The sequence below is a fragment of the Bubalus kerabau genome, chromosome 15 (genome assembly GCF_029407905.1).
Source record: "Bubalus kerabau isolate K-KA32 ecotype Philippines breed swamp buffalo chromosome 15, PCC_UOA_SB_1v2, whole genome shotgun sequence".
Taxonomy (NCBI): domain Eukaryota; kingdom Metazoa; phylum Chordata; class Mammalia; order Artiodactyla; family Bovidae; genus Bubalus; species Bubalus kerabau.
This window is the reverse complement of record NC_073638.1, coordinates 27,581,960-27,594,547: the sequence shown is the minus strand read 5'-3', so window position 1 is coordinate 27,594,547 and position 12,588 is coordinate 27,581,960. Positions and strand designations below refer to the sequence as shown.

Here is a 12,588-nt window from a genome sequence, read left to right as displayed (position 1 = left end):
TTCTCGTTTTGCCTTCAGTCTTTCCCAGCATCAGGGTCAGTCAGCTGTTCGCATCAGGTGGCCAGAGTATTGGAGCTTCAGCTTTAGCATCAGTCCTTCAGTATTGAATGAGTATTCAGAGTTGATTTCCTTTAGGATTAACTGATTTAATCTCTTTGCTGTCCAAGGGACCCTCAAGAGTCTTCTCCAGCACCACAGTTCAAAAGCATTAATTCTTAGGTGCTGTTGTCTTGATGATCCAACTCATACATCTGTACATGCCATCTTTTTAATGTTTCATAAAAACACAGGTTATATAAGTTTCTGTCTAGATGTTGGCCAGGAATTTGCTTGAACAAACTGAAATGGCTAAATGAACTTTCACCCTAATTTGAATAAGGGTCCAGAAAATGAATTCAAGGCAGTGGTTGTCACAGGTCCTGGTCGGGTGGCCCTGAGCTGGAACCAATCTGTGTGTGTATATATAGTAGTGTAGTTGGTTGCTCATTCGTGTCCGACTCTGTGACCCCATGCTCTGTAGTTTGCCAGGCTCTTCTGTCCTTGGAATCCTTCAGGCAAGAATACTGGAGTGGATTGCCATTTCCTTCTCCAATGTATATATATAATTTGTGGTGGTAAAATTACCACATAACATAAAACATCATTTTACCTGTTTTTCAGTATACAGTTAAGTACTGTTGAGTATATTCATATCGTTGTGCAGACAGACTCCAAAACTTTTTTATCTTGTAAAATCGAAACTCTTTACCCATTAAAAAATTCCCTGTTTCCCCTTCCCCTCAGCCTCTGGCAACCACCATTCTACTTCCTGTTTCTGTGAGTTTGAGCCAGTAGTTATTTTATGAGAACTTGATCTCCGTTATGTCAGCTAAAGGGACTTTGAGAATGAAGAAGAGAGTAATCGATTCCTGTAAAACCAATAGCCATTCTCCATAATCACGTGAGTGTTGGTAGTTGCTCACCCTAAAATTGGAGCATCAACTAATTTCTGTAATGTAGAGTTTGGAAATTCCTATTCCTTTTATTGAGGAAGAGAGGATGATAGTGATTGGCAATTATTGGCACTTATTACTCGCCTGAGGTTAGAGGAAAGACTTGCTTCTTCTAGACTGAAAAAGAAAAGGCAAGTTTGGGTGCATGTGAATGTCTAGGGACATAAAAGAGATTGAAGGAATTCTTAGTGTCTGTTTCTCTATCAAGCACAAAAGTCAGTCATTTGCTGAAAGTTAGGAATTTGAGTTTGGCTAGAGGACTTAAAGAAAGTGATGGAAGGTTGGAATTGCTGGAATACAGGGTAAGGACTCAATCAGGGATAAGTAGAATAATAGTAATAGTGTTGGTACTAATAACAACAATAATAGTTCCCTCAACCATATCAGTGATCTCTTCTATACCAGTTACTGTTCTGTGTGATTTACCTTTTAACCTTAATAGCAACTTTATTCAAGTGGTTGTTCTACAGATAAGAAATAAGTGGTAGAGTTGAGATTCCAGTTGCAGTCTCCTGCCTCAAAACCAGGCTCTTTTCTTCTTTCTGCACCATTAATAACATTGAGAATGTCTCCTCAAAAGCCAGAAGTTTAGAGTGTAACTAAAAATTTGTTCTCTGGAAAAAGGAGGAAGCAAAAAAAACCTGTATATCCAAAATATAATAAATAGGCCAGTGCTTTTTTTACCCACCAGAATGGTGGATTGCGTCACTCAGTGAAGTGAGCTGCCATGGCCCTGTAGAAACCCAGACCTGGTTGACAGTGGTATCTGAAATTATAAACTCATTTTCTTCCTAATCCCTGTGTCTGAAATACTAGATTGAGGTTAGTGCTAGTAAGTCTTTTGGTTTCTTGTTGTTGTTGCTGCTGTTCAGTCGCTCAGTCGTGTCTGATTCTTTTGTGACCCCAAGGATTGTAGCCCACTAGGCTCCTCTGTCCATGGGCTTTCTCAGGCAAGAATATCGGAGTGGATTGCCATTTCCTCTCCAGGGGATCTTCCCAACCCAGGCTACATAGTGGTAAATGAAGACCTTTTTATTTGCAGTTACACTATTCACTGAATAGGTATTAGTGTCACTGATTTTTTTGCATTAAGGAATTGGATTAAAAAATATTATTTTTTTGAACAACAGTGTCTCTATGCATGTACATTATTGCTCTAAATAAATGCAAAATTTCTTAAAAAGATAGCCCCTTAAAATCACACGTGCAAGTTTACTTGTTTGTTTTTATTTGACATGTGTGAAGGAATGTCCAAAGATGAAGGTGAACAAATAGAGGCCAAAATAATTTGATGGTGAAACAAATCAAAACAGATTAGGTTATAACCAAATGTCTACTGACCAGCATTTTCATGTGCAGATGGACAAGCAGGCTCTTATTAACTCTTCTAATATGATCAGTTAATTAATTTCTAGACTGTAATTCATTTATATGAATGCCCTTAATACTCAGATGGGAAAATTCATTACTGTGTTATGGATTAGATTTACACTGCCTAAAACTTTAGAATATAGTTTTGCTCTCCAGATCAGTATGTGAGATTACTTATAATTCAGGCTGAGCAATTATCTCTTCCAAGTTTAACCCTTTTAAACTTGGTATGTCATATGCTTAGTATATCCTGCGTACTCTCCACCTTATTAGGATGCTAACTTATAATGAAGAGAACTATGAACTATGAGACAAAATATAGTGTAGATGGATTTTGTCAACTTGGTAAGCACAAAGTACTATACAATAGGGGTTTGTTGGGAGACTCTTTTTGTAAATGGAAAACTCTTCCAAAAGACATTTTTGAAGTTTTGCTGTGAAGAAAGATTGCTAGTGAATGAAAAGAACCTTTTGTAGACCTCTACTGGGGAGTCTGGTAACTAGTAATGTGGGATTCTATACACAGAGCTCCAAGGCTGAGAGAATATCTCAGAGTAAAGCTATCTGAGTTTTTCATTCAAAGCTATTAATTTCTTCAACTATGAGAAGAAACCACAGATTGTGTAACGGCCTTGGTATTTTGTTGGTATGGATAGGATGATCTCAGAAGACTTGTAAGCCTGTGTTGGGATGTGTGTGACACGTGCCTCTTAAGCGATTCTTTTTGATTTCAACAGTTGTAGACACATTTTTGAAACTGTAGCTATCCTAAGTTAGCAAATCCGAAGTGGTGCACAAAGCAACCCATTTTTGCTGGTGCCAAATGCATACTTTGCTGAGTTTTCTGATCTGGGCTCCAGAGTTTATGCATAGCAAATTCTAACATTTGCCAAGTTCTGTTATGACCCAGAGGGGAGTAGAGCAAAGTGGGATGGAGAATTTGGAGAAGCATGCTGCCTATAGGGTAAATCGCATTTCGGAATTTGCTTCCATGTGGATTTTCTCCTTGTGGACCACTGTGATGTTTAGCAGGCTGAGCTGGAAAGGTCATATTGCAAAAGATGAAGAACAATAAATGGTCTGTTCCGCGATTAGCTGTTAAGCCTCCTGCCAATGCCGACTAAGGGTTGTAATGGCTATTTCTCCTCAGGGATATAAGTGTTTGGCTGTCATCTTTGGGAGGAATATGGTAATTTGTAGCCATTGCTTTCAGCATGGTAGGGAGATCTAACATGCTAAGGCTTTATTCCAGTGGCTTACATCTCCTTTGTTTCATGAACAGTTGCTACTTTTAGTTTTAAGAATATGTTTCAAAAAATGTATGTGAATATTAAATTTGGTTAATTTATTTTGCCAAAGAGAACTTGAATTTGCCTCTTTCTACAAAACATTGACCTCATTTTTTTTTTTTTTTTAAACCTTAGGACATTGGCTCTAGAAGTAGTTTGTTTTTTCCTTGAAATGAGTACAGTTTCCTTTACCCTGGGTTGTAGTGCAGTTCTAAACCATGTTTAAAATATGTATGGTGTGGGGCGGGGTGGGGGGAAATTCCATGGTGGTCCAGTGGTTAAGATTCCATGCTTCCAATGCAGAGGGTTCAGTCCCTGGTCAGAGAACTAAGATCCTACATGTTGCAGAGTGGTGAAAAAATAAAAAACAATGTACAGGGACATAAACCTCAGTAAGAATTTAAAAGATATGAAGAATCTGGGACATAAGTTACCACTTCTAATAAGTGTGAGTTCCCCTCTGATTTGCTTTATGGGAAGTGTATTCATTAAGGACATTTCCCAAAGCATTTCCATCCAAGTAAATACAATATTTTTACATAGCTGTCTTTTAAAAATAGAAATGCATTCCTGACATTATTTATCATTTTTTAATAAGTGAAATAGCTTAAAATGAACGATGAGTGATTTCTTTGACAGTTATATGGTAGATTAGATGTGCAGAGAATTCCCTTCTGGCCAGAACATTTTAAAGTGACCATTTTAAAGGAAAAATATATGTAAAATATTGGAGCTCATGTGAGAAAAACAATGGAAATCCCTGAGAGGACTGGAAAGCATAATTTCACAATGTAGAGTGAGGACTGGCGGTGATGTTTGTGCTGAAGGTTTCTTAGAAAATTAGACCAAAAGGGAGGGACAAGAGGAAAAAATAGTGCCCAGGCAGAATGGGAGGTCATACTGGAGAGAGCACTGTGTAAAACTTGGACCCCAGAAAGGTGACTTCTCAGTAGATAAGTAGGAGAGAAAATTACCTGCATACAGAGACTTGCTTGTTAATGTCTTGGGTCTGAATGGAGAAGCGGGAATAGTATCCCCAAAAACCACCTGAATGGAAGCTTGCACTCACATGGATTTGCAACCAGGAATTCGTACTGTCTGAGAGGCCTGAAAATCTCTCAACTGGTAATCGTGTTGATAGCACTCCTCGTTGGCTGTGAGTCTCTGTGTCTGGGAAAATCAAGAAGTTTTTTCCCACTTGTTCTCTATTTTACATATGGTAATGTGTTTGTTTCCATGCTATTCTCTCAATTTGCCCCACCCTCTTCTCCCCCCCCACCCCCCCCCCCCCCGCTGTGTCCACAAGTCTGTTTTCTGTCTGTATCTCTGTTGCTGCCTTGCAAATAGATTTATCAGCACCATCTTTCTGTATTCCATATGCATGCGTTAATTATACAATATTTGCCTCGGGAGAATCAAACTTAAATCTCTGTAGACCTCAAAAACATTTTAATGGATAAAGTTGTAAGAAGTGTGAGCTTGCACGAGAAAACAACCAACTGTGAGTTAGTCAGGTATAGCAGGTTTATATTTTCCAAAGATGGCTGCCACAACATTTCCTGACCAGTGTGCCCTTCTAGAACCTTTATAGTCTGCCGTCAAGAAGTAGTGTCTATTGCTGTCTCGTACACAGGGTTATTGTAAACTAATACAGTTATGTAAAGTCTAAAAATAAAATAAAATTAAAAAAAAATAAAAATAAAATAAATTAAAAAAAAAAAAGAAGTAGTGTCTAAAAGTTAAAAAAAAAAAAAAAAAAAAAAGTAGTGTCTGTCTCATTCCACTAAACCTAAACCTAGCCAGGCCTTTCCGACTGCTTTGACCAAAGTCAGTCAACAAAACATACAACGGAAGTGATACTGTGTGGCTGTGTGAATTCTGAGGCTAAGTCCTGGAAATGCCACACATTTTTTCCTTGGTCTCTTGGGATGCATATTCTTGCAACCCCTCACCATGCTATGAAGAACCCCATGCCGTCCATGGAGGGACCCATGTGGAGATGGACTGGGGCCTAAGCTGTCAGCCAACGCGAGTTTACCAGCCTTGTGAGAAGCCTTAAGGACATTTTTCTGTACCTCTCGGGTCATGATTTCCACCATCTTCCAAATTTGGTGGACCTGTTGATGCTGAGTGTGAGAGGTCTTCTGAATCAAATTCTTGTGTTTTTAAGTAAAACCAGCACAGAACAGATGAAGCAAGTAACCATCTGTGGTCCTGACATCAACACCAGCTTCAGTCATGGTCTGCCATTTTGACCATGGCATGACATTTTGCAATGTAATGGCATTACATTTCTGTTAGGTAAGATCCATTTTATGGAAATTAGTCAGGCAGTTTTTGCCTTGAAAATCCTCAGTAATCAGCTTGTCTCTGCTAAATGTTAGCTTCATCCTTCTGCAGATCAGTAAGGCTCACTTCAAAAACACTACCTTTGAGGCCATCAGATGCGATTTTTGTTCTTTGAGTTCCTTGTAACTAGTGTTTTTCTAGTTTATCTTATATTGAACATACTGCTTTTACATCATACCAATCTTTCTTAGCTAGCTTTTGTAAGGCGCTTCTTCTTGCTGACAGCTTTGGTGCTGCTCAGAGAGCCAAAAGGGCCAAGTTGCTTTTTCGTGTGTGGGTTATACTTGTAATTTGGAGACGTTTCTGTATACCTGTTATATAGTTCAATAAAAATTTTACTGAAAAAAAAAAAAAAAGACACCATAAAGAGTGCAAAAATAAGCCACAGCTTGAGAGAAGTATTAAAGAACTTTTCAAATATTTTCAAAAAAAGGAAGTAGGAAAGTCATGAACAAATTTATTTCACAGAAGCAGAAATAAATGATCTGTGAACATATGAAAAGATCCTCAATATTTTCAATAATCAAGGAAATGCAAATTAAAACAAAGAGGAACTCTTTGCTCCCCACCCCCTACCAGACTAGGAAAAATGAGAAATAAGAATTATTGGTGATGATATGGAACAGTGGGAACAGTCCCACTGTTGGGTGTGACCAATTGGAAAACAATTAGGCTTTACTTAATGGTTCCTATATCTATATATACCCTAGTGAACTTTCACATTTAAGTATGAGTATTTAAAGTACCGTTCATAATAGCTAAAAACGTAAGCAGCCCAAACATCCAGCAACTGTAAAGTAGTAAATAAACATGGTATATTTGTCAAAGGATGACTATTTAGCATAATGTTAATTAGGTATCACTGCATGCATCTTCACAGAGGAATATTGTAAATACATTATAAGGATCAGAGAAGGTAGTTAAAAATGATAAGATGATGCTCTTCATATAAAATTTAAAGGCAGGCAAATCTAACATGTTGTTTCATGATACATACAAAGTAAAATTGTAAAGAAAAGCAGAAGAATAATAAAATTGTATGATGGTCGTTACCTTGGGATAAGACCTATAATAGAAGAGCACACAAGGAAATGTGGTTTGTGTGTGACATATTTCACAATAAGAATTTTTATGAGTATATTGTTAAAAAGAACCCCAGAATGATTATTTTTCTAAGAAATATTTAGTAATGCAAGTGCTAGTTCTTTATTGATCTTTGGTAGGTGTTCTTGCATATAAAATCCCCCAGTAAACACATTTTGAATTTATTTTTCAAAGTTTCTTCATGTTAATCTTGCCCAATAGGGAACATAACTAGAAGAAGATGAAACAAAGAGGATTTATCCACAAGTTCAATTTCAGTTGGTTGTAGCCTTAGAATGAGAAATTGGGCCTCTTATCCTACTTGTCTTAAAATTGGCTTGTTATTTTTTAAAAGCAAGTGACTGTTCTTTATTTTTTTGGTGAGCAACAGAGGGACTCTTTTGCCTCTACATCAAGCCTGAGTCTGTAGTTTTAAAAAATCTCCATGCGTTCGTTGACTTCTCTTCCTGTTCTAAAGGAATGCGAAAGCCAATAATTATGCACAGGCCTGACCTACTTTGGAGGAACCAGAGGACAAAGAAACCCTCACTTTTCTTTATCATTTTTTTGTTAAAAAAGCAGAGATTTGGGGAGGTGAGGGCCAGAACTTTCTATATCCATTCTTTGAAAAATCTAACACAGTTTGTGCCTGTCTTACACATTAGAAGTTTCCCCATGAGTGTTGGTTGTAGACTAGGGGAATTGACACCAATGATTCATTGTGTATCTGTTGATCTGGAAATGTTTGGTCCTTTCTCAAGGGTGCTATAGCTTTGAGAACTAAGGAGGAAAGAATGTATTGATTTGTTTTTAATTTGTCTTATTTTATATATTTGATTTTGTGAACACCTTAGTCCTTTTATTCCTTTTTAAAAGTAGTAGCTAGGATCTCACATATGTACTTAAGTTAATGAATGAATCAATTGGAACAAAAATTTGGACTAGTCATCCCCTTTAGTAGTTGTTGTGGTTGCCCAGTAGCTGTTACTCTAGTTCTTAGTTCTATTTCCTGTTGTTGTTTTGCTAAGTTGGTAGCTTATTATCATCTCAGTTTTTAATATTTGCTTTATCCATTGATTTTTTTTATAAATAATAAAAAAGTGCCCCCTAAATCTAAAGCAGAACTCTTTTTGGTTTGTTAGTAGTTACTATTGATAATTAATAATTGCTAAATAAATAATGAACAAAGGTGTACAGCTAGCCAAAAAACACACTAAAAAGAAGCTCAGTATTACTAGTCATTAGGAAAATGAGAATTAAAACCACAATGAAATATCACTTCATATCCATTAGGATGGCTTTAATTTAAAAAGATGGACAATAATAAGTCTTGATGAGGAAGTGGAGAAATTAGAACCTTCTCTTGCTTTACTGGTGGGAATGTGATATAATGTAACCTCTTTGTTATTCCCTAACTGGAAAAAGGATAGTGCCATTTATGGAAATCAGGAAATGAGAAAGAGGGATAATGAAATTAGATTTTTTTATGTGTTAAAGATGTCTCTGGGACATTCAGGTGTTACGTTATCCACTGCTTAAAACTTTTCAATTGTAACTTTCAGGATAAAGTTCACCAAATCAATTTCTTTACCATGGTCTGTGAGGCCTTCCTCAGTCTGGTCTCCCTTCTTTACTCTGTTCTAACAACACTGGTTTTCTTTCAATCTTTGTTTGGTGTGCTTCTATTTTTGTGACCTTTGAACATTCAAATTTGGATAAGATTCTTAGACTTGGATTTTTGGTTTCTATATTTGCATCTTCCTAATTTGGCTATAATTTATGGTTTAATTAATTTGACTTAATTGTGACACATTCCCTTTCATCTAGTCTACCATTATTTGTTGTATAAGTGGAATGGAAATTGTATTACTGATTATCAGTGTTACTGGTATTAATGGTAGGAGATATAGAGTTTACCAATAGTGAAAATATTAGCAACAAAAATGCCAAGACTTTCCTAGTTGGGCAGTGGTGCTGTGATTTAATGTATTAAATTGCTGTTTAAGTGAGAAAGGCAATATGCGTTTACTCACTGAGGTTGTCTCCCATGTGGTAAATGCATCTTCCTGTTTATCATATGGTCCTACACTATATTAGCACTATAAAACTCGATGACTTGAGTGTTCAAGATTGAGAACTGTGTAATGATTCTGATTTATTTTATGTGAATGAACTTTGAAATTAAAAACAGTAAAATGAAAATTTTAAAGAAGCAATACCAAAGTCTCTCAGAGATCTACTTAGAGATTGGCATGGTGAGACCTTGTCTTGATAACTCTGTTTGCAAGTCACTTACAGTTACACCTTTCATTTAGTCAGTGAGGACCTTGAGGACTGTAAAGGTAAAGTAATTTGCCCAAAGTCCCAAACGTTTCTTAGAGATGGAGTTGGGAATTGAGCTCTAGATCCCAGTTCTCAGTCCATTGCTCTTTTTGCTGTCCCAGAAATTTCTAAATTGTTCTCCGGAGCCCTAGGGTTCTGACGAGTTTTGTCTGTCTCTGAACCTTTTACCCAGAGTTAACCAGAGTAGGCGTTTCTCCCACTCCTTGTCTTCCCGTATTAGAATTTCTATGAGATTTTGTTCAGAGAGGAAAAGATTCTGCTTCTATATGTTAGTTTTTATGTCTTTGCTACATAGAACTCTTTATTTTGTGCCATCTTCTACTCAGAAAAGTACATTTGACTTATTAGAGCTTTCTTTGACTTTGTTTCAGAGAATGCCAGTGTGCTGTCTAAAGAAATCTGTGACCCAGAGATCTCAAACAGACTTCTAAATAGGAAGGGATAGTTATTTTTAGAGTGAAGTTATTATCAATTAACATTTTATTCCCTCTCCCCTCTATTTTCCCTTCATTTTTCTCATCTCATAGATCTTATTCTTTATGATTTTTTGGATGGAGTTTTCCATGGTCTGTTATTTTTCTAAAAAGATATTTATGCAAATATGTCTATCTTAAATGAAACTATTTCTGATGTCTGGAGATTCTTTTGGGTCTCTTTGGCAGTGAATTAGGAGACATCTCCATTTGCTTAAACACAGTGTTGTCGTAAGATCAAAAGAGGGCCTTGTAGACAGTGTGATAAATAGGTTGGTTTTTGCTTAAATTGTAGATACTTTTAATGATTTTAAAAATCCTCACTGTTATTAACTTCTCAGTATTTTAGTGAATACACAATTATGATAACTTATTTAATAGTAAAATCCTTGCCGTTACTTGTAATAGCTTTTCAGAATTCTAGACTTATACTGTAATGTCAATTTAGGACTGTTTTAGAAAGTCAGAATTTAGGATGAATGCTCTTGCTAAGGGAAAGGATGAGCAGTCTTATTAAATGGTAACATGCTTCATGTAGTTGTGTTTTACAGTTAATGTGGGTGCAGATTCCCCTCGAGGAGGGCATGGCAACCCACTCCAGTATCTTGGGCTTCCCAGGTGGCGTTAGTGGTTAAGAACCCTCCTGCCAATGCAGGAGACGTAAGAGACGCAGTTTTTCTCCTTGGATCTGGAAGATCCCCTGGAGGAGGGCATGGCAACGCACTCCTAGAGAATCCCATGGACAGAAAAGCCTGGCGGGCTGCAGTTAATAGGGTCGCACAGAGTCAGACATGACTGAAGCTACTTGGCGCACACATACACACAGTGATGTTAACATGTATGTGATATATCAAATAATAATTATAACCTGTATAATAATGAGTTATATTCTGCTGAAACCCTTTTTCAATTTTTTTATGGCATTGTTATCAACATTACTGCTCCTGCCTTTAAAATAAATATCAGAAATTTGACAATTTACCAATGTTCCCATTAGACTATCCAGGGGGAGAGATTTAAGTTACCAAAACTTCACTGTTCAGCACATGAAACACAAACCTTCATTATGGAAATAAAATCTGTTTGATTTGAAAATGTGATGACTACTTAATATAAGGAACTCATTGAGGTCAGCATATATGCCAAAAGCCATCACACAAAACATTCCCATTTTGGTGGAATCCCAGGAGGGCATTTCCTGCCAGCACTGATGGTTTGCAGCTGGCATCAGGAAAGCCCCTCAGAAGATACTGGGTGCAGTATTCCTGATGGGCACAAGGGAGCTGGCCCTTCAACTCTGGGCTGCCGCAGGGAAGACAGACAGCCCAGTGTTATAACCATTCAGACTAGAAATGCCTGGCTTTTCGAAGATCTACATTTTGACAAATAGTTCACAGTACCGACATCTAAGGATATGTGACAGGTAAAAGTTTCAGAAATAGGGTAAAATGCTCCCTGATAATGGAGATTGCTTCCTATTTTCCTGTAGTCTTCTTTGCCAAATAATTGGGACATGTAAAGAGATGAAGGATTTAGAGTGGTTTTCAACTGTTATTGTGTTCCCTTGGTTCACTCAACCTCCTGCTACTGCAGGCTATGTTATTAGGCCTTGGGGGCATATTAATATAATTGGAAACAATTTAAAATATGAACTGTTGCTAACTTTGTGCACTGCAAACAACACTGCCATTCATTGTAAGGTTAGCAAGATATTCAACCTAATAAATCTCCGTTGGGGAAGTTTACAAAGTTATGCTCTGCCAGTTGAGTTTAGCTCTCTTTCCAGCCAGTGCTTTAAAAAGATTTGCGTGTTCTAGGTGCTACATCTGAATGTGCCTAACAGTACAGACTCCTTGACAAACGCCATTCTTGGGAAGAGCGCAGTCCTTCTGTGAGTCTGTGTTATTTTTACCTATGAGCTGGCACTCCAGGAAAGAGTAGCATGTACTCCATTAAGAAAATTCATCTTGAAATCCATTCAGCTTTCTGCTTCCTTCTAACCTCATAGTCCAGGCCATTGCCAAGTTCTTTACCCACATGTCCCATCCTTCTTCTCCGGGATGAAAATTTCGTCTTTCATAGCTTAACTTCTCACCATAACTTTAAATTTCTCTTTGGGCTAACTGCTGCTCCCTATTTTTCTTTTATTTCAAAACTTTTCTGTAACAATGACTATTGTTTCACTGTGCCGTTTTCTGCAGTCTTCTTTTTTGGTAGCCACTAAACTATTAGAACTTCTTTGTTCAGCCATTTAGTTCTATACTGCCCAGCCCCTTCCCTCTTCTCAAAGTTCCAGTTTGCCCTCCAGTCTTCTTTGGGCCTCTCTCTCTTTTCTGCCCTTCCTTTAAACAAGCCTTCAGGGCATTTTTAAAAATAGCTGCTTTAGAATTAAATCATCAGTCTCATTCTAAATCCCCCTCCTAGGGACTTTCCTGGCATTTCAGTGGTCAAGACTCCACACTTCCAGTGCAAGTGGTGCCTTGGTTGTGGAACTAAGCTCTCACATGCCACGGGGAAATAAGACCTGACGCAGCCAAGTAAATAAATAAATATTTTAAAAAATCTTTATATTCCGTTCGCTTAAGTGGTAAACCTACAGCCCAGAAGTTGGTTTATTGCTCTACAGTGCCAAAGAATTGATGCTTTTGAACTGTGGTGCTGGAGAGGACTCTGGAGATAGTCCAGGGA

The 12,588-nt window shown here is 37.4% G+C and overlaps 1 protein-coding gene and 1 pseudogene across 6 annotated transcripts in view; one reads left to right on the top strand and one right to left on the bottom strand.

Moving 5' to 3' along the window:
- Window positions 1–6,754, bottom strand: part of LOC129628666 (40S ribosomal protein S3a-like) — a 120,725-nt pseudogene extending 113,971 nt beyond the window's left edge.
- SIK3 (SIK family kinase 3) overlaps window positions 1–12,588 on the top strand; it is a 263,967-nt gene that overhangs the window by 124,349 nt on the left and 127,030 nt on the right. The window contains exon 1 of one of the 6 annotated variants that reach the window (XM_055548188.1): window positions 12,419–12,437. The exons of the other annotated variants lie outside the window; for them this stretch is intronic. The gene's annotated coding sequence lies outside the window, so the exon portion shown is untranslated. Of the gene's footprint in view, window positions 1–12,418; window positions 12,438–12,588 lie in introns of those variants that run through there. 6 annotated transcript variants of the gene reach the window in all.